A 21,140-nucleotide genomic window follows, 5' to 3' on the forward strand; every position below is an offset into this window, starting at 1 on the left:
CAGCTCAGGTGGATTGGCCGTGCTAAATTGCCCCATAGTGTCAGGGGGACTAGCTAGGGTAAATGCATGGGGTTATGGGGAGAGGACCTGGGTGGGATTATGGTTGGTCCAGACTTGATGGGCCTCCTTCTGCACTGTTGGATTCTATGATAGACTTCTATGATTCTATGAAGTTTCCACTTAAGAGTTCACCCAGCAATTGCCCAGGTGTGCTAACTTTTTTTTTTCATTCGTGGGACACGGGCGTCGCTGGCTGGCCAGCATTTATTGCCCATCCCTAGTTGCCCTTGAGAAGGTGGTGGTGAGCCGCCATCTTGAATCGCTGCAGTCCACGTGCTGTGGGTTGACCCACAATGCCGTTGGGGAGGGAATTCCAGGAGTTTGACCCAGCGACTGTGAAGGAACGGCGATATATTTCCAAGTTGGGATGGTGAGTGGCTTGGAGGGGAACTTGCAGGTGGTGGTGTTCCCGTGTATCTGCTGCCCTTGCTTCCTGTGAACAATAGCTCTGGGCTGGGAATAACTGACAGAGTGATTTCAATCGCTAACTTCAATGCTTCTGCTAAATCTACCCTCACTGTTATTCTGAAAGAGAAGAAATAAATTCACTTCTAACTTCAGCATAACTATTTTAAACACCCAGACTAAGTCCTCCACAGGACCCCCTCCCCTCCCACTGTACTCCAGAACCTTCACCCCCTGATTAATCACCCCCCCCCCCCCCCAACAAGGGCATTCCCAACCCCCCTCTCTACCCCCAACCCCCAGCTGCACGGGACTTAACCACCCACCACCCATGGCCCCAACTTCATGCCCGCCCTATCTGGCTCAACCCAACCTGAATCCCCCACCCCTCCTTGAATGTGCCCCCCCCCCCCCCCCCCTCACCCACACCTAGACTCACCCTGACTCCAACCAGTGCCAGCCTTATCCCAACTCCATCTCCCAGACCTGTACCAGCAACCTCCGAACCGGCGAACCCCTCCACTCACCTCTGGCCCCGTAGCCCCCACTCCCCCCGACACTCCCTAATCCGAATAGACCCCTCCCAAACAACAACCCCCTGCTGATCTGACTCGGCCCTCCCCACCTCCTCCCTCCCCCACCTCCCGACCCATCTTCCCCACTCCCAACCAGCCAAATCCCACCCGTTTACCGGAGCACTTACCTTCTCCTGTCAATTTCACTGGGCCCTGGAAATTTACCGGGGTTCTGGCTGCCACTTCAGAGTAGAAAAGTGGGGCACGACCTCCCCGAGCTCGCCAGGGTTGCACTGCGCCATGGCACTCGGGGGAATGTTGCACTGCGCCATGGCCCTTGGGGGAATGTTGCACTGCGCCATGGCCCTTGGGGGAATGTTGCACTGCGCCATGGCCCTTGGGGGAATGGTGCACTGCGCCATGATCCTCGGGGGAATGTTGCACTGCGCCATGGCACTCGGGGGAATGTTGCACTGCGCCATGATCCTCGGGGAAAACTCTTTCGCTGCACGTCGCAAGCAGCTCCAGCCAGAGGAAGTTTCAACAAAGTTTTCCAGAGTGGATAAATGCACTCTAAATTCCTGCAATTTCAGCGGGCCATGATGCTACGCCGCTGGTTGGAAGTGACGGCCCAACATCATACATTCCCTCCACATGTCTGACTGACCTTGTGAATCACTAAGGCTCTCGACTTTCCTGAGAAGACCAAGGGAAAGGATTTGCTTTCATACAGTCTCTTTCATGGCCTCAGGACCTCCTCTAGCTCCTTACAGCCAATGGCATGTTTTTGAACGATGGCACAGTGGTTAGCACTGCTGCCTCACAGCGCCAGGGACCCGGGTTCGATTCCCAGCTTGGGTCGCTGTCTGTGTGGAGTTTGCACATTCTCCCCGTGTCTGCGTGGGTTTCCTCTGGGTGCTCTGGTTTCCCCCCACTGTCTGAAAGATGTGCTGGTTAGATACATTAGCCATACTAAGTTCTCCCTCAGTGTACCTGAACAGGCGCCGGAGAGTGGCGACTAGGGGATTTTCACAGTAACTTCATTGCAATGTTAATGTAAGCCTACTTGTGACATAAATAACAATAAATAAAATAAATAGTCAAATGTATATCTCAAGCAAGCATCTTTTTTTCTGTACAGCAATTTAGAAATAGTAGAATATTATCCAACCTAAAATAACAGGATACGTTGTGTATAAATTGAAGTAGAATAAGGGAATGTCAGAGAATACTCCAAAGATGTGTAGGTTAGGTGGATTGGCCATGCTAAATTGCCCCTTCGTGTCCAAAGATGTGTAGGTTAGGTGGATTGGCCATGCTAAATTGCCCCTTAGTGTCCAAAGATGTGAAGGTTAGGTGGATTGGCCATGCTCAATTGCCCCTTCGTGTCCAAAGATGTGAAGGTTAGGTGGATTGGCCATGCTAAATTGCCCCTTAGCGTCCAAAGATGTGCGAGTTAGGTGGATTGGCCATGCTAAATTGCCCCATATTGTCAGGGAGATACGTGAGGTTACGGGTTAGGGTCTGGGTGGGATTGTTGTCGGTGCAGGCTTGATGAACCGAATGGCCTCCTTGCGCACTGTAGGGGTTCTATGATTCAATGATTCCATGAGTGGTATGATGGCCAATGCAGATCACAGTCTCTCCCGATCCTGAGCAGAACTGGCCCATCGTCTCCAGGGGCTTGTTTGGTTGGGGATTTGTCCACTTTCTCTGTGGGAGAGTTTGGTTCTAAATTGACTTTTAAGAGAAAAACTGTCGGTATATTAAATTAAATGCAGAATATTGAATAAACAGAATAACATATTGTTCTTAATTTTAAACGTGAGTGATTTCTTTTTGGTATCTAACAATTATTTTACTCAGTGTACTTTGTTGAAAAGCTTAATCAGAGAACTCTTGACTTATTGTGAATTGTGACCTGTACAGTCACCATCGGATCTATTCATTACAAGGCAAGGAATGTAAAGGCGAAATACTGCTGGATATTGGAATCCGAAACAAAAACAGACAATGCCGGAAAATCTCAGCAGGTCTTGACAGCGTCTGTGAGGAGAGGAACAGAGCCAGTGTTTCGAGTCTGGATGAGTCTTCGCCAGAGCTCAAAGGAGTGGGTTAGTATGAGAAAGAAGCTAAATTCTGTTGTGTACTGCCTCAGAGTCAAACATGAAGGTGCCAGCGATTTTCTTTTGCTTTAGGATGGCGTGACCTCTAATGACAAGATATTCTTTTGGCAGCAGTGTTCAGTGCCTGTAACAGTCCAGGACCAAACCCCCTGAGTGCTTTATTTGATCATCTCAATTCATCCACCCTTGACCATTCTCTCATTGCAAGGTACCGCCTCTATCTCTAATGTCCTTTGCCTTTCCAAACTTTGGAACACATTTTGGCATCTCCTAAATCCGTATCTGTCTTTCCTGCGATTACGTGAATCTCCCCAAATTCCAGATCCTGCAAGGAAATGGCTCCAATAAAAGATGCGAACATCATCCACTGTCAGTCTGGCTATGCTACACTATTGTTTCTCATCTCCTCACATTCAATGCAGCCTCTCAAACCATGTACCATCCACGCTCTCTGCTACAAAGACCACCGACTTCCACCTCTCTAACATTGCCTGCATTTAATACACCCCAACTCGCCAGCCTATCTGCTGCTTAAACACTCATCCACACTATTGTCATCACTAGACTTGATCTCTTTGTAAGTGTAATGTCTTAACTATGTTAGGGGTTGTGGGTTTTAACAAAAAGAAAAGAATGTGGGTTGCACACATAGATTGAAAATAACACAACTGATTTATTTTAGGTCTTCTTGCCTGTACAGAGTGGAACCTTTCAGTAAAACAGCAGCCTGTGCAACACCCTAATGACATCAGCATCAAATCATATGATTATCTCTTAAAGCAATCTGTAACTCTGTTAAATATATAGCAGTAAGGCTGAACTTTGAGGCTGAGCATAGGCCCAGCTTGCAAAAGTGCTGACAATTTAAAAAACTTTCAGTAAACCTCATCTCCCTTCTTTCACAAAGTAGGGTAGGAGGGTGAGCTGTGAGGAGGATGCAAAGATTTTTTATGTGATTTGGGTGAGATTTTCCAGCTGAGCTCGCCCCAAAACCAGGTCAATGGACATTTGCATGGTTTCTGCGTGCCCCGCTCCCTCCCCCCACACACCCCACCCCCACCTGCTATGATTCCCGTGGTGAGCAGGGTGCGAAAATTCCTTTGATTAAGTGAGTGGGCAAATAAATGGCAGATGCAGTCTAATTTGGATAAATGTGAGATTATCCACTTTGGTAGCAAAAACAAGAAGGCAGATTACTGTCTGAATGGTCATAAATTAGGAGAGGGGGAAGTGCAACAAGACCTGGGTGTCCTTGTGTACCAGTCACTGAAGGTAAGCATGCAGGTGCAGCAGGCGGTAAAGAAGGCAAATGGCATGTTGGCCTTCATAGTGAGAGGTTTCAAGTACAGGAGCAGGGATGTGTTGATAGAATTATACAGGGCCTTGGTGAGGCCACACCTGGAATATCGTGTGCAGTTTTGGTCTCCTTATCAAAGGAAGGATGTCCTTGCCATAGAGGGAGTGCAGAGAAGGTTTACCAGACTGATTTCTGGGATGGCAGGACTGACCTATGAAGAGAGATTGATTCGGTTAGGATTGTATTTGCTGGAGTTCAGAAGAATGAGGCGGGAATCCCATAGAAACCTATAAAATTCTAACAGGACTAGACAGGGTAGATGGAAAAAGGATGTTCCCGATGGTGGGGGTGTCCAGAACCAGAGGTCACAGTCTGAGGATACAAGGTAGACCGTTTAGGATAGAGAGATGGGGAGAAATTTCTTCACCCAAAGAGTTGTCAGCCTGTGGAATTCACTACCACAGAAAGTAGCTGAGGCCAAAACATTGTGGCTGGGATTCTCCTGAAAAACTGCTGAGTTGGATTTGCATGGAAACTGGAGTGAATCACGTTGGTTTTTTGAGTGGCAGTCTCAAAATGAATCTCCCACACCTGAGAGCTGCAGATTGCTCGAGCGTGAATCGCGCTGAAATTCAGGCGCCTATTCCCGCTGGAGAGGCCGGCAGCATAGCGCTGAGCCGGTCACTGCACATGCGCCATCTGTCTGCGCTGACATTGGCGCATATGCAGTGGCCCTGCACTGCCGGCCTCCCGATTGCTGGCAAACCTGCGACCCCTGCAATGTCAGTTCTCCACCTTCCACACGCCTGATAGCTGTCCCCCCATGCATGCGTGGGAGCAGCCTCAACACACCACCCCCCCCCCGCAGCCCCGATCCCCCCCCACCCACAGTACCGAACCCCCCACCCCCCCCGTATCCCAACCGGCTGCCCACCACCCCCACCGACCCCAATGGCCAGCCTCGATCGCTAGCCTCCCTCCTTCCCCCACCAATCCTGACTGCCGAGTGGCAGCGGGACCCCCGCACACTCACCAATCGCCCCTGGCAGCCCCACTCCCCCATCAGGCCCAGTCCCTGATTGGGCCCCCCAACCGCCTGGTACCATCCCATGCCTGATGGGCAATGCCAGCGTGCCCCCTGGGCATTGGCGCTTTGCCCCTTGGGCAGTGCCAGGGGCCAAGGCTGGCACTGCCAAGGTGCCAATGCACATGGGTCAACCCCACAGCCCTCTGGGAGGGGCCCCGATCGCCCCCCTTCAGTCCCCAAAAGTGGGGAGCTACTGTAATCCCCGCTGGTGGGTGGGGAAGAGGATAGCGGGTCGGGACACATCAGTCCCGGGCCCACGGATACTATTTAACTTGCATGGTAACACTTATTCGAATAACCTATGTAGCTCCCACTGATTTCTGGTGCAGAGGTGACGCCGCCGAAAATCCGGGACAGGACGCCCTGCGCGTATCCCTCATATCAGGTGCCGCTTGAGTCTCGCAGCCCGTTGCACTAAAAAATTAGCTCAGTGGCCTGGAAGAATCACCCTCTGATTTCAAGAAGCAGTTAGATATAGCTCTCATGATGAAGGGGATCAAAGGATATGGGGGGAAGGCAGAATCAGGCCATTGAGTTGGATGATCAGCCATGATCGTAATGAATAGAGGGATAGAAACTGCGTGTCAGCAGAGGCTTGGTGGGCTGAAGGGGCTATTCCTGCGCTGTTTTGTACTTTGTTCATAGAATCATAGAATCCTACAGTGCAAAAGGAGGCCATTCGGCCCATCGAGTCTGCACCAACCACAATCCCACCCAGGTCCCCATAACCCCATGCATTTACCCTAGCTAGCCCCCCTGACAGTAAGGGGCAATTTAGCATGGCCAATCCACCTAACCTGCACATCTTTGGGCTGTGGGAGGAAACCCACGCAGATACGGGGCGAATGTGCAAACTCCACACAGACAGTTACCCAAACCAGGAATTGAACCCGGGTCCCTGGCGCTGTGAGGTAGCAGTGCTAACCACTGTGCCACTATGCCACCCTGTTCTTTGAATGGAGGGGCAGGCTCAAAGGGCCAAATGGCCTCCTCCTGCACCTATTTGCTATGTTTCCTTGACTAAGAATCTCAAACAAAGGCAATAGTTGTGTATGCACTCAATACTGATCACCGATCAATACTAGAATTCACAACTGAAAACCCTAACTTAGCCCACTCAGAGGATAACTACCCGCTCACATATTTTATTGCTGGTCTCACAAGCTTTATCGAGAATCATAGAATCCCTACAGTACAGAAGGAGGCCATTCAACCCATCGAGCCTGCACTGCCAACAATCCCACCTATGCCTTATCCCCGTAACCCCACATACTTACCCTGCTAATCCCCCTGACACTAAGGGGCAATTTATCATGGCCAATCAACCTAACCCGCACACCTTTTGACTGTGGGAGTAAAGCAGAGCACCCGGAGGGAACGCAGACAGGAGGAGAATGTACAAACTTCACACAGACAGAATCCCGAGACCAGAATTGAACCCAGGTCCCTGGCATTGTGAGGCAGCAGTGCTGACCACCCTGCCACTGTGCCACCCCAAAGGAGCCTGAACTTCAATCAACCATCAATTAGTTAATGAGTCAGGGCCAGAAACTCCTTAAAAAAAAACTGTCGCTCAGAAGATTACTGGTTACGTACACTTTTCTCTGGTTGCAAGTAAATTCTTTGTCAATATTTCTTTCAAGTTAATTGTTTCCCTATTGGTTGACAGTTCCGGAGATGCTACTGTCCTCCCCTACCTGAATCAGGCGGTAGTTTCCATGTCTGAGCTCAAACAGAAAATATTGCAGGTTATTTTAGCATGAACGACCTCCCAGTCCTGTTTAGTTGTCCCCTCATTGTAAGGCCACAGAATGGAGGTTGGGTGGGAAAGTGGATCTGACACAGAAGTTCTAACATGATCTTACTGAATGGCGGAGCAGGCTCCAGGAGCTGTGTAACTTATTCCTTCTCCTATGTCTTTATTCATTCATAGAATCCCTACAATGCAAAAGGAGGCCTTTCCGCCCATCGAGTGAGCGCAATCCCACCCAGGCCCTATCCCCCATAACCCCATGTATTTATCCCGCTAATTCCCCTGACACTAAAGGGTAATTTAGCATGGCCAATCAACCCAACCCGCTCATCTTTGGAGTGTGGGAGGAAACCGGAGCACCCGGAGGAAACCCACGCAGACTCCGCACAGATAGTCACCCAAGACCAGAATTGAACCCGGGTCCCTGGCACTGTGAGGCAGCAGTGCTAACCGCAGTGCCACCATACCGCCTTGCAGAAGTGATGGGCAGCAACTGAGAGTGATCACAAGGGTAATTAGCCTGTATTTATCCATTGAATAATGATCTTACAAATTGTCCTCACTCTCCATCCCCCCCATTCCGTCCCCTCTCTGACGGGTGAGAGAAGACGGCTTCACAGCAGGACGATGGAGTCCGTTGTTTCAAAGATTGTTGAGGAGCTAATCAGCAGTCTGCCCACATTGCAGCCTTGCCATTGACTGATACAAAACTTGGAGATGGATGTCTTTGACCGCCCCGTGCAGTGGACTTTCCGCCCACCCCATGGACGCTAATGTCTGTGGCAGTGACTCAGGGCGGGGACTTTACGGTCGCGCTTCCCCCCAAGTCCGGAAAATCCCACCCGAGGTCAACAGACCTTTGCAGGGTCCACCACGATTCCCCTGGCAGGCAGGGCGGGAAAATTCTGCCCTCAGTGTCCCTCCATCAGCCCAACACTAAGCACTGCCTCACTGGAGTCCGGGGTGCCAAACTCCACTGGAATGGGAAGAGGTACCTTCCCGAATTCAGAAATCCACATAAATCCCTAATTGGATTGTAAATGCTGTGACAGCCTGTTAATTAGCCATCTCCTAATAGCTTCCTACCCTTACTGCCTCTCTCTGTATCGCGGGGAGGAGGGGTGGGGATTGACAGTTACCAAGTAATGTTCCAGACCTTTGATTATCTTCAATGACTGGACATTTGCGACCAAAGAGAGTTAACGAGATTTTATCCTCTCTTGGCAGAGAGTAGCAGGCGGAGCAAGCATTTGGGATTGTTTGGATTGTAGGCTTCTCTGGATGTAGAATAGCATTGGCAGCACTGATGGGAGTTCAAAACTGATTAAACCAATACGAACGTATTAAATGCATTTATAAAAGGGGCTAATGAAACAAATAAGAATTTATTAAAAGGGATTATAACAAATATTCATGCACTTGGAGCAAAAAAAACCACCAGCTGTCAACTTTACACCATTGAAGCTTCATAGAGTCGTAGAGGTTTACAGCATGGAAACAGGCCCTTCGGCCCAACTTGTCCATGCCGCCCAGTTTTTACAACTAAGCTATTCCCAATTGCCCGCATTTGGCCCATATCTCTCTACACCCATCTTACCCATGTAACTGTCTAAATGTTTTTTAAAAGACAAAATTGTACCCGCCTCTGCTACTGCCTCTGGCAGCTTGTTCCAGACACTCACCACCCTCTGAGTGAAAATATTGCCCCTCTGGACCTTTTCGTATCTCTCCCCTCTCACCTTAAACCTATGCCCTCTAGTTTTAGACTCCCCTACCTTCGGGAAAAGATGTTGACTATCTATCTTATCTATGCCCCTCTATAAGATCACCCCTAAGCCTCCAGGGAAAAAAATGCCAGTCTATCCAGCCTCACTTTATAACTCAAACATTCAAGTCCCAGCAGCATCCTAGTAAATCTTTTCTGCACTCTTTCTAGTTTAATAATATTCTTTCTATAATAGGGTGACCAGAACTGTACACAGTGTTCCAAGTGTGGCCTTACCAATGTCTTGTACAACTTCAACAAGACGTCCCAACTCCTGTATTCAATGTTCTGACCAATGAAACCAAGCATGTCGAATGCCTTCTTCACCACTCTGTCCACCTGTTGGATCATTTCTATCCCAATGCCATTACCCAGGGTCAGTCACCGCTTCTGGATAATTGCCGGGTCAACCCTTATGTGAGAGCTTCCTGGAGGGATTCCCCAATGCATCTTTGAAGTTAACCCTAAATGTGACGCTGTGGAGCCAGGGAGTTATGACCCTTCGTGTGAGCAGCTGAGGGACAAGAACTGGAGGATGAGAGAGATTCAGAAGAGGAAGAACCTCAATGGCCCCTGTCTGCTGGGACTGTACACAAAGAGCCAATTGGAGTGCAAGCCAGCGACCCAACTCCAGTTGGGCTTCACTGGAACATTGCAACAGGCCAAGGACGGACATGTGGACATGGCAGCAGGATAGTGTGTTAAAATGGCAAGCGACAAGAAGGTGTAGGCTTTGCTTGTGGACGGGCCGACGGTGTTCGGCAAAGCGGTCAGCCAGTCTGCGTTTAGTCTCTCTGATGTAGAGTAGACCACATTGGGAGCAGCAAATGCAATAGACCAGATTAAAGGAGGTATACGTGTGGTGTTTTTTTTTCAAAGTAGACAATTGTTGCACTGAGAAGATGGCTCCAGCTGGTCACATGCTGGCTTCTGGAAGTTTCTGAGTAGTTGGAAAGCAAACAAAGGCTAACACCTCAAATATCCTGAATGAACACTTCTTGCATTGCACAAACATTCTAACCAAACCAACAAAATGGTTTTGTCTGCCCCAGCCAACAATGAACAAAAGCAGCTGTTTGCAACTCCTTGTCTCCAATCTGGTGCTAATAGTCTAATGCGCAATGTTCCAACACACAATCGCTTCCCACCAGGAGCCTCCTTTAGTCAACCTGAAGCCAATGCCCCCAGGAACAAAAGGAACCCTGGCTCCAATTAAACATCTCAAGATCCTGCCCTGGGGAAATATGTCCTTTGTTCAACATGTAGGTTATGTCAATGACCTTCCCCAAGCTGCTAGAATTTGTAGTGTTGCCCTGTGGACCTGAACACAGACACTCACTGTTTGACCTCCAAAGAGAAATAGTAGCTCCAGGCAAACCGCCTGGCCTGAATGCCATCAATCAGGTGGCAGCAGGAAGAACTCAGTTGTTAGTACTGCTGCCTCACAGCGCCAGGGACCCAGGTTCGATTCCCGGCTTGGGTCACTATCTGTGTGAAGTTTACACGTTCTCCCCGTGTCTGAGTGTCTTTCCTCCGGGTGCTCTGGTTTCCTCCCACCGTCCAAAAATGTGCAGGTTGGGTAGATTGGCCATGCCAAATTGCCCCTTTGTGTGCCCCGAGATGTGTGGGTTAAGTGGATTAGCCATGGTAAATGTGTGGGGTTGCGGGGATAAGGGAGAGGGCTTGGGTAAGATACTCTGTCAGAGAGTCGGTGCAGACTCGATGGGCCGAATGGCCTCTTCTGCACTCCAAGGATTCGATGAAAACTAGCTTCGATCATTGTGTCAACATCCTTACTGAACGTTGAAAGTAGGGCGGGATTTTCCAGCCGCCCACGCCCCAGAACCGGAAAATCCCGCGGGATGTCAACAGGCCTTTGCATAGTCTGCGCCCCCTGCCCGCTACGATTCCCATGGCGGGTGGGATGGGAAAATTCCAGTGGTAGTGGCTGCTGGCAATTTTAGGGATGAATTTAACACAGATAACTTGTTTTTCCATAAATAAAAGTATTTAGGAGAATACGTTTGTGGCCTTAGTCCCACTTCCATCGTCTCTTACAGTTTGACAATATCATTTCCTTCACAAAGGTTAATATTTAAAGTTAAAGCTATTTCAATGCAGCTTGTGTTTAAGAACTGTTAATCTTCACCTTCGAAGTCATCACAATGTGGACAGCTTCAACAATGGCCCACCTCGCCGTGTTTCCATCTCGCCTCCTGAGATTCCTTTCCCTGGATTCCTGGGCGCAGTCAAGCATCAAATTACAAGCACAATTCCAACTCTTCAACCATGCCAAGCAGAACAGTACACAGCCGACAGCCACAGAGTCACAGAATCATAGAATCCCCACCGTGCAGAAGAGGCCATTCATCCCATCGAGCCTGCACCAACACTCTGACAGAACATGTTACCCAGGCCCTCAGCTCCATAAGACCACAAGACATAGGAGCAGAATTAGGCCACTCGGCCCATCGAGTCTGCTCCGCCATTCAATCATGGCAGATATTTTTCTCATCCCCCTTTTCCCCATAACCCCTGATCCCTTTATTGATCAAGAACCTATCTATCTCTGTCTTAAAGACACTCAATGACCTGGCCTCCACAGCCTTCTGCGGCAAAGAGTTCCACAGATTCACCGCTCTCTGGCTGAAGAAATTCCTCCTCATCTCTGTTTTAAAGGATCGTCCCTTTAGTCTGAGGTTGTGCCCTCTGGTTCTAGTTTTTCCTACTGGTGGAAACATCCTCTCCACATTCACTCTATCCAGGCAGTATCCTGTAGCACTGCTGCTTCACAGCTCCAGGGTCCCGGGTTCGATTCCCGGCTCGGGTCACTGTCTGTGTGGAGTTTGCACATTCTCCTCGTGTCTGCGTGGGTTTCCTCCGGGTGCTCCGGTTTCCTCCCACAGTCCAAAGATGTGCGGGTTAGGTTGATTGGCCAGGTTAAAAAAAAACAAAATTGCCCCTTAGAGTCCTGGGATGCGTAGGTTAGAGGGATTAGTGGGTAAAATATGTGGGGTAGGGCCTGGGTGGGATTGTGGTCGGTGCAGACTCGATGGGCCGAATGGCCTCCTTCTGCACTGTAGGGTTTCTATGATCTATTTCTATGATCTAAGTTTCAATAAGATCCCCCTCATCTTTCTAAACTCCAATGAGTACAGACCCAGAGTCCTCAAACATTCCTCATAGGACAAGCAATCCTATCCCTGAAACTCCATACATTTACCATGGCTAATCCAACTCACCTGCACATCCTGGGCTATTAAGGGGCAATTTAACCTGGCCAATACACCTGACCTTTTTTTTTGTATTCATTCGTGGGACATGGGCATTGCTGGCTGGCCAGTTGCCCTTGTTCAGAGGGCAGTTGAGAGTCAACCACATTGCTGTGGCTCTGGAGTCACATGTAGGCCAGACCAGGTAAGGACAGCAGGTTTCCTTCCCTAAAGGACATTAGTGAACCAGATGGGTTTTTCCAACAATTGAGAATGGTTTTATGGTCATCAGTAGATTCTTAATTTCAGATATCTTTTATTGAATTCGACCATCTGCCGTGGCGGGATTTCTGGGTCCCCAGAACATGAGCTGAATTTTTGGATTAGTAATCTAGCAATAATACCACTAGGCTATTGCCTCCCCATGCACATCTTTGAACACTAAGGGACAATTTAGCATGGCCAATCCACCTAACCTACACACCTTTGGACTGTGGGAGGAAACCGGAGCACCCGGAGGAGACCCACGCAGACACGGGGAGAATGTGCAAACTCCACGCGGACAGAGATCTTAGCCGGGAATCGAACCTGGTTCCCTGGTAGTGTGGGGCAGCAGTGCTAACCGCTGTGCCACCGTGCCGCCCTAATTATGTCAGCATCACCCACAAGTAAACATTCAAATTGAGCAGCATCATATTTTTCTATGTTACACCTTGCTTAACTGCAAAAATCTGGCATTTCTGAACACAAGAACCCAAGAAATAAAAACAGGAGTAGGCCATTCAGCCCTTCAAGCCTGCCCCGCCATTCAATATGATCCTGGTTGATCTGTACCAGCCTCAACTCCGTTTCTGTACCATTTCCCCATCGCCCTCTATTCCTCTATCAAATATTTATCCACTTCCACTTTAAATACTTCTAATGATCCAGCCTCCACCACTCTTTGGGGCAGAGAATTCCAGAGATTCACCACCCTCTGCAAGATGAAATTTCTACACATCTGTCTTAAATAACCAGCACTTTCAGTTGTAGCTGTGTCACCTTGTTGGAGACTATCCCACTATTGAAAACATCTCACCATCCACCCTGTCATATAATCATAGAATCCCTAAAGAGCAGAAAGAGGCCATTCGGCCCATCAAGTCTGCACCGACCACGATCCCACCCGGGCCTTATCCCCATAACCCCACGTATTTACCCTGCTAATCCCCTAACACTAGGGGCAATTTAGCATGGCCAATCAACCTAACATGCGCATCTTTGGAGTGTGGGAGGAAACCGGAGCACTTGGAGGAAACCCACACAGACACGGGGAGAACGTGCAAGCTCCATACAGACGGTAACCCAAGGCCGGAATTGAACCCGGGTCCTTGGCGCTGTGAGGCAGCAGTGCTAACCACTGTGCCACCATACCACCCCTGGTGCAATCCAATCAATAACCTTCTTTTGTTCTGTCAAGCCCCTCAGGCTCTGATATGTTTGAATAAAGTCACCCCCTCCACTCTTTTACGAGCATTTCCTCGGGGAAAATAATCGTGGTGACAGGGAAGAATCCCATGCTTTGGCCAAAGGTGGTTTGTGGGACTCGGGGAGACTAGCGATAGGTACCTGGCCTCCCAAGGTACAAAATGCAGAAGTGCTTTGGCCTGCTTTTGACCTGTGAACATCAGCCCTGCCGCCATTGAAGAAAAAGAGTGTCCTCACCTGGTTAAAGCTTGTTCTTGCAGTCTCCCTGTCAACTCTGATACGAAACCTCCTCCCACACAGCCTTTAGGGTTGATGGAAGGGCGAGGTAGTATTCTGGGCTGGTTGGGTCCACCTCTGGAAAGCACCTTCCAGTCTGAATTGTTTGAGATGCTTTAGCAGAATGGTGTCAAATGAGCCTTCCACCTTCCTGGAGGAATTTATTACGTGATAAGGTGCATCCGATCAATAAACTCCCTTTGTTTTCACCTGGCCTCCCCCCTCTCTCATTCTACACTCTCCTCCATAGATATTCTGGCTATCAAAGACAGGCTTGTCTCCCAGATTCCGCATTAAATGAACCTCCACTGTTTTCCAAGCATTAAAAAAAGGAAGTAGTTCTGCTTATTGCAGGGACAATCACCCCCAATTTGGATGTTTACTCAAACTGTCTTTGGCACACAGTTAACTATGCTTCCAGGAGCCTGCTCCAACTGGAATTCCACAATAAAGATTCACGTCAGAAGCTGTTGTTCAATGATAGCATCTTAACCAGCCAAAAGCAAATAAGTCTGAGCTAATTGGGGAATTTCTATTCATTTGTTCGAATCATAGAATCCCTACAGAAGGAGGCCATTCGGCCCATCGAGCCTGCAGCGACAACAATCCCACTCAGCACGGTAGCACAGTGGTTAGCACTGCTGCTTCACAGCTCCAGGGTCCCGGGTTCGATTTCCGGCTCGGGTCACTGTCTGTGTGGAGTTTGCACATTCTCCTCGTGTCTGCGTGGGTTTCCTCCGGGTGCTCCGGTTTCCTCCCACAGTCCAAAGATGTGCGGTTTAGGTTGATTGGCCAGGTTAAAAATTGCCCCTTAGAGTTCTGAGATGCGTAGGTTAGAGGGATTAGCGGGTAAAATATGTGGGGGTAGGGCCTGGGTGGGATTGTGGTCGGTGCAGACTCGATGGGCCGAATGGCCTCTTTCTGCACTGTAGGGATTCTATGATTCTCTATGATTCACTCAGACCCTATCCCCCCAAACCTATGTATTCACCTTGCAAATCCCCCTAACATTGAGGGGCAATTTAGCATGGCCAATCCACCAAACCCGCACATCTTTTGGACTGTGGGAGGAAACCGGAGGAAACCCGCGCAGACATGAGGAGAACGTGCACAGACTCCACTCAGACGGTGACCCGAGGCCAGAATTGAACCTGGGTCCCTGGTGCTGTGAGGCAGCAGGGTTAACCACTGTGCCACCCCATGAATCCGTTTGATTCATGGCGATCAGGTATGGAGCGGAAATAGGCCCAAATTCTCCGGTCTCGTTCGCCCCACTACCGCAATGTGACGCTCGGCAAAATCTCCTTTCACCGCAGCCGGACTGGAGAATCCCAGCCGCAAGCGAGGTCAAAAAATTTGGGCCAACTATTACTTCATCTCAGAAGGTGAGAATCCCGTCCCCAATATCAAACTCGGGCTGCAGAGGCCTTTCAAACACTAAAATGATTTGATAGATGTGGCTTGTATCACTGTGGGTTTATAAAACAGAGGGGTGATTGAATTAAGGTGCTGAATAATATTTAGATCATTTGAGAGGGTGGATGAAGAAAAACTGTTTCCACTAGTGGGGAAATCAAGAAAAAAAGAGAATAAAATCCTAAAATCAAAGCTTGGTCATCCAAGAACAAAACGGAAATAATTATTTTCACACAGATATGTACGGAAATCTGCAACTCTGTCGCAAAAGACTGTGGATGTTCATTGAAATTTTCAAGATTCATTTGGATAGCAAGTGATATGGAGCAAAGGCAGGGAATGATGTTCAGATAGAGATAGAATCATAGAATCTCTTAGTGCAGATGGAGGCCATTCGGTCCATCGAGCCTGCGCCGACAACAATCCCAATTAGGCAACCCCATGTGTTTACCCCGCTAGTCCCCCTGACATTAGGGGACAATTTAGCATGGCCAGTCCACCTAACCTACACATCTTTGGAGTGTGGGAGGAAACCAGAGCACCTGGAGGAAACCCACGCAGACACAGGGAGAACATGCAACCTCCACACAGACAGTAACTCAAGGCCGGAATCGAAATCGGGTCCCTGACGCAGTGAGGCAGCAGTCACCATGCCACCTCATGATCTGCAATCCCAGTAATCCCCAGAATTACTCCGGGGACAAGAGTTCAAATCCCGCCATGGCAGGGAGTGAAATTTAAATTTAAAAAAACTGGAATTAAAAGTCTAATAGTGACCATGAAACCATTGTCGACTGTCATAAAAACATATCTGGTTCACTAATGTTCTTTAGGAAAGAAAATCTGTCGTCCTCACCTGGTCTGGCTGACATGTATGGGCGGCATTGGGCCATTGGGCGGCACGGGAGCACAGTGGTTAGCACTGCTGCTTCACAGCTCCAGGGACCTGGGTTCGATTCCCGGCTTGGGTCACTGTCTGTGTGGAGTTTGCACATTCTCCTCGTGTCTGCGTGGGTTTCCTCCAGATGCTCCGGTTTCCTCCCACAGTCCAAAGATGTGTGAGTTAGGTTGATTGGCCATGCTAAAAAAATTGCCCTTAGTGTCCTGAGATGCATAGATAAGAGGGATTAGTTGGTAAATCTGGAGGGATATGGTGGTAGGGCCTGGGTGGGATTGTGGTTGGTGCAGACTCGATGGGCCGAATGGCTTCTTTCTGTACTGTAGGGTACTGTAGGGTTTCTATGATTTCTATGATTTCCTGTTCCCAGAAGATGGCACAATATTGATACCACAGTTAGGCCACATGTTGATCCTTCCCATTGGTATTGAAGATTTGTGCCCATGTGCTTGGAAGTTTCTTTCACTGGCCAGTTCCAGTTACCTTTTTTAAGGATGGGATCTCAACGAGCGATCAAACCTCCTTGCCCGCTCCACCAGACAGAGGCAGTGCAGCCTTCACTGGTTCAGACCTGGTGGAATCATAAACTCGTAGAAAGATCATGTGTGCCAAAAAACGAGCCCCCTCCCCCTCTCCCCCACCCAGCCTCATCCCAGTTCCAGAGTTTGCTCTATATCCCTACAGCTTACCTTAGAGAAATAGGAACAGGAGTAGGCCATTTGGCCCATCGAGCCTGCTCCGCTTTTCAATAGGCTCATGGCTGATCCGACATTCCTCATGTCCACTTTCCTGCCCTTTCCCTGTAACCCTTGATTCCCTTACTGACCAAAGATCTACTCATCTCAGCCTTAAATATAAACAAGGACTCACCCTCGACATTGTCTCTTCCACCTTCTTCCATCAAGAAAAAGTCTGAGGTCACAAACTCAAGAGCAGCTTCTTCACTGCTGCTGTCAGACTTTTGAATGGAAATGGCACTAAGTTGAGCTTCCTCTACACCCTAGCTATGACTGTAACACTGCATTCTGCACTCTCGTTTCCTTCTCAATGAACGGTATGCTTTGTCTGTATAGCGCGCAAGAAACAATACTTCTCACTTAATACCAATACATGTGACAGTAATAAATCAAATCAAAATGATGCCATTCTCACAGCTCAGCTCATCTTTCCTAATGTGGTTTGGCTTCATGTCTTTGGAAATCATTTCAATCTGCTAATATTTTGTGTCTTATCATCGAATCCCTACAGTGCAGAAGGAGGCCATTCGGCCCATCGAGTCTGCACCGACAACGATCCCACCCAGGTCCTATCCCCATAACACCACATATTTATTCTGCTAATCCCCCCGACACTAGGGTCAATTTAGCATGGCCAATCAGCCTAACCCGTATATCTTTGGACTGTGGGAGGAAACCGGAGCACCCGGAGGAATCCCACTCAGACATGGGGAGAATGTGCAAACTCCGCACAGACTGACCTGAGGCCGGAACTGAACCCGGGTCCCTGGCGCCATGAGGCAGCAGTGCTAACCAACAATCCCATCCAGGCCCTATCCCTGTAACCCCACGTATTTACCCTGCTAATCTCCTTGACACTAAGGGACAATTGAGCTTGGCCAATTAACCTAACTCACCATTTTTGAACTGTGGGAAGAAGCTGGGGCACCCGGAGGAAACCCACGCAGACACGGGGAGAACGTGCAGACACCACACAGACAGTGACCCAAGGCTGGAACCGAACCTGGGCCCCTGGTGCTGTGAGGCAGCAGTGCTCACCATTATGCCACAGCCGCTCTCTGCTTGTCCAAAATTGCCGTGACGACACTGACAAAGTGCGGCAGAAATGAATTGCCATCCCAATTTCTTGTGGAACCCGGGGCAGTGGCTAGGGGGGCGGGTTGGGGGGCGGGGGGGGGGGGGGGGGGGGGGGGTGGTTGGGGGGGGGAGTGTGGGAGGGGTGCTTGTTGTGGTGGTGTACTCCCTGGCAGTGGAAGTTGACTGAGCTTGTCAGCTGGTCAGTTTTCAAACCTGTATTTATTGACCAATCAAGTCCATGTCCAGGGCTGAATCCTGGCCGACGCAATTGGTCAGATAGCCTTATGCCCCTTGAATTGACCCAACAATGGCTTGTGGTCCGTCACAACAAGAAAATGTCTTCCTCGACATACCGGTGGAGTTTTCTCCCTCCGTAGACGACAGATAGTCCTTCTTTTTCTATTTGTGAATAACCTTTCTCAGTTTCTGAAAGGTTTGTAATTGGCCCCTCAGACCCATCATCCCAATTCTGTGAGACAAAACTGCCCCAACTCTGAATTGCCCTCGGGCAACTAGGGATGGGCAATAAATACTGGCCAGCCAGCGACGCCCAGGTCCCATGGATGTAAAAGAAACGGACTTCTTTGCTTTTGGCACCTTTGCTGTCTGCAGCTTCCTGCCCTAACTTGTGGACCGCGCCATTCTGCATCCGTTGAAGTTTCTCAGTGCCTGTCTCAGCGCTCTCCATCGCTAACAATATTTCCTGCGCCTTTTAAAAAATTAATCTGTTTCTCCCAGCCACCTCCTCTGTATAACCTTGTCATTTACTCCGCTGACCATTCGATCTCTCAGCATGTCATTTAGTGTTGTCTCAAAATCACAATGCTCCACGATTTGCCTAAGCCTTGCTGTATAAATTGCGATGGTCTCCCCTGGGGCTCCCCCCATGGAATTGAATTTAAATCATTGCAAAATCACGGAGGGCTTTGGGTGGTAGTGCCCTTTTATCCAATCCATGGGCAGAGGAGCTTGCATCAGACATATTTCAGGACGTTAGATTATGGATCAACTTATAGGTTTTGGTCCCACACATGCTTAATAGCATCTTCCTCTTCTTTCTCTCCTCCTTTATTCTGATTACTTTAAAGAAATATTCTAATCACTCAACACACTGTACCCACTCTTCAGCAGAGATGATAGTGCAATCCACTCTACCAAGCACAGGCATCCCTGCAGCTCTGATCTACTTTGCAAGTTTGACTTCAACTGGACCGGGTTCTGTGCTGAAGATCTTGCTGCTTTTTACCTCGTTGCCAAGTGTTGTAACTTGGTTCCAACAGTCAAGAACAACTAAGGTCAAGATATAACTGACTTCAGAGATGAAAGTGCTGCCACTGAGCTGGAGCTTACACCAGAGCAAGTTGACTGAATAGTTGTGTTGTGTCACACACAAGGGAATGGGCAAACATTTTGTGGGTTCATATATTTGGACGAGGCCCATGAAAACATTGATGCAAAGGAGAAGGCTTGAAGGCATCAGGAGCAGAGCTGTGTGTGCTGCGCCCCGCTCACAGACCAAAGTGAAACTGAGACTGGATCACATGACACACTTCCCCTCTATTGATGTCATGCTGCTATCTCTTAAAGACATATTACAACACATTGTAATATGCAATGTGCTGCACAATTTTGTAACTGGGAAGGCATGTGACTGGTTGCCGAGAGAAAGTAGATTAGATTGTGGACCAGGAAAAGGGTGACGCTGAACGTAATAGCTTTAATGACCGCTGAAGTGTTCCCCAACAGGAAGAGAACACTCTTGCCTGGTGATTGTCGAGCGGTGTTCACTCATTCGTTGTCGTAGCGTCTGCATGGTTTCCCCAATGTACCATGCCTCGGGACATCCTTTCTTGCAGCGTATCAGGTAGACAACGTTGGCCGAGTTGCAAGAGTATGTACCGTGTACCTGGCGGATGGTGTTCTCACGTGAGATGATGGCATCCGTGTTGATGATCCGGCACGTCTTGCAGAGGTTGCTGTGGCAGGGTTGTGTGGTGTGGTGGTCACGACACAAATAAAAATTAGCGCCAGACCTTTCGGGAGAGATGTTACGAAGCACTTCTACACACACACACACACACAGGGTGGTAGGGGTTTGGAATTCTCTTCCACAAGTGGCAGTTGATGCAAAATCAGTTGCTATCTTTAAATCTAAGATAGATACATTTTTGTTCGGCAAAGAGATGTGGGCCAAAGGCAGGTACATGGAGTTAGGCTGCAGATCAGCCATGATCTCATTGAATGGTGCAACAGACATGAGGGGCTGAATGGCCTCCTCCTGTTCCTACGTTCCTTCACCCTTCCCCTTTCAATGGGACATCACTTGGTGCACAAGGGAGGATGAAGTGGATTAGGCTAAATAAGCCCAGCAACAACACAATGGCCTAAATCTAATGGCCATTCCCACTGGCGGGATCTTCATATCCCACTGATGGTAACCCCCAGCCACGGGTTCTCCAGCAGCGGAGGGTGTGAAGAACGGGAAAACCTGCTGACAGCGGCGGGACTGGAAGATCCCGACGCCAGCCAATGGTGGGCAGCCTCCAGTGCTGCAAAACCCCTGGGGACGAGAGGGGGGGAAGCTCCCGTACATTGACGCACAACATAATATATTACACCCACATGCACCTTATCCTCACCCTTCTTATGAAGAGCTTCGATAATGAAGGCGCTACATAAATGTAACTATCTCATTCTGCATGAATAAAAACAAACGGAAGTTTCACACTTTAAAAATAATTCTTACTTAATATAGAAAATGCATGATAAATTTCACACTCAATAGCTGGAAAACTGGAATGAAAACACATGAACAAAGTTCTCATTTTGTCCTGTTTAAGAATAGAAGGGGGCATCCGGGAGATAAATATATTTTTCATTGGGAAGAGCCCTGTGTCTGGGTGCGTCTTGCCTCGCCTGCCCAAGGGATTAGCAAAGCCTCTGGTGCCACCTGGTGTCCCTTCCTTTCTGTGCATGTACAGGAGGCCCAGGCCTGATGGTGGTCCCTGATCCCTGGGAACAGAGGCTTTGGAGCTGCTACCAGCTCCCT

The 21,140-nt window shown here is 48.9% G+C and overlaps 1 protein-coding gene across 1 annotated transcript in view; it reads left to right on the forward strand.

Annotated features, from left to right (window-relative positions):
* The first annotated feature begins 2,260 nt into the window (after positions 1-2,260).
* LOC144480348 (uncharacterized) overlaps positions 2,261-21,140 on the forward strand; it is a 420,372-nt gene continuing 401,492 nt past the window's right edge. Inside the window, exon 1 of the mRNA XM_078199763.1 lies at positions 2,261-2,279. The gene's annotated coding sequence lies outside the window, so the exon portion shown is untranslated. The remainder of the gene's footprint in view (positions 2,280-21,140) is intronic.

The sequence above is a fragment of the Mustelus asterias genome, chromosome 28 (assembly GCF_964213995.1).
Source record: "Mustelus asterias chromosome 28, sMusAst1.hap1.1, whole genome shotgun sequence".
Lineage (NCBI taxonomy): Eukaryota > Metazoa > Chordata > Chondrichthyes > Carcharhiniformes > Triakidae > Mustelus > Mustelus asterias.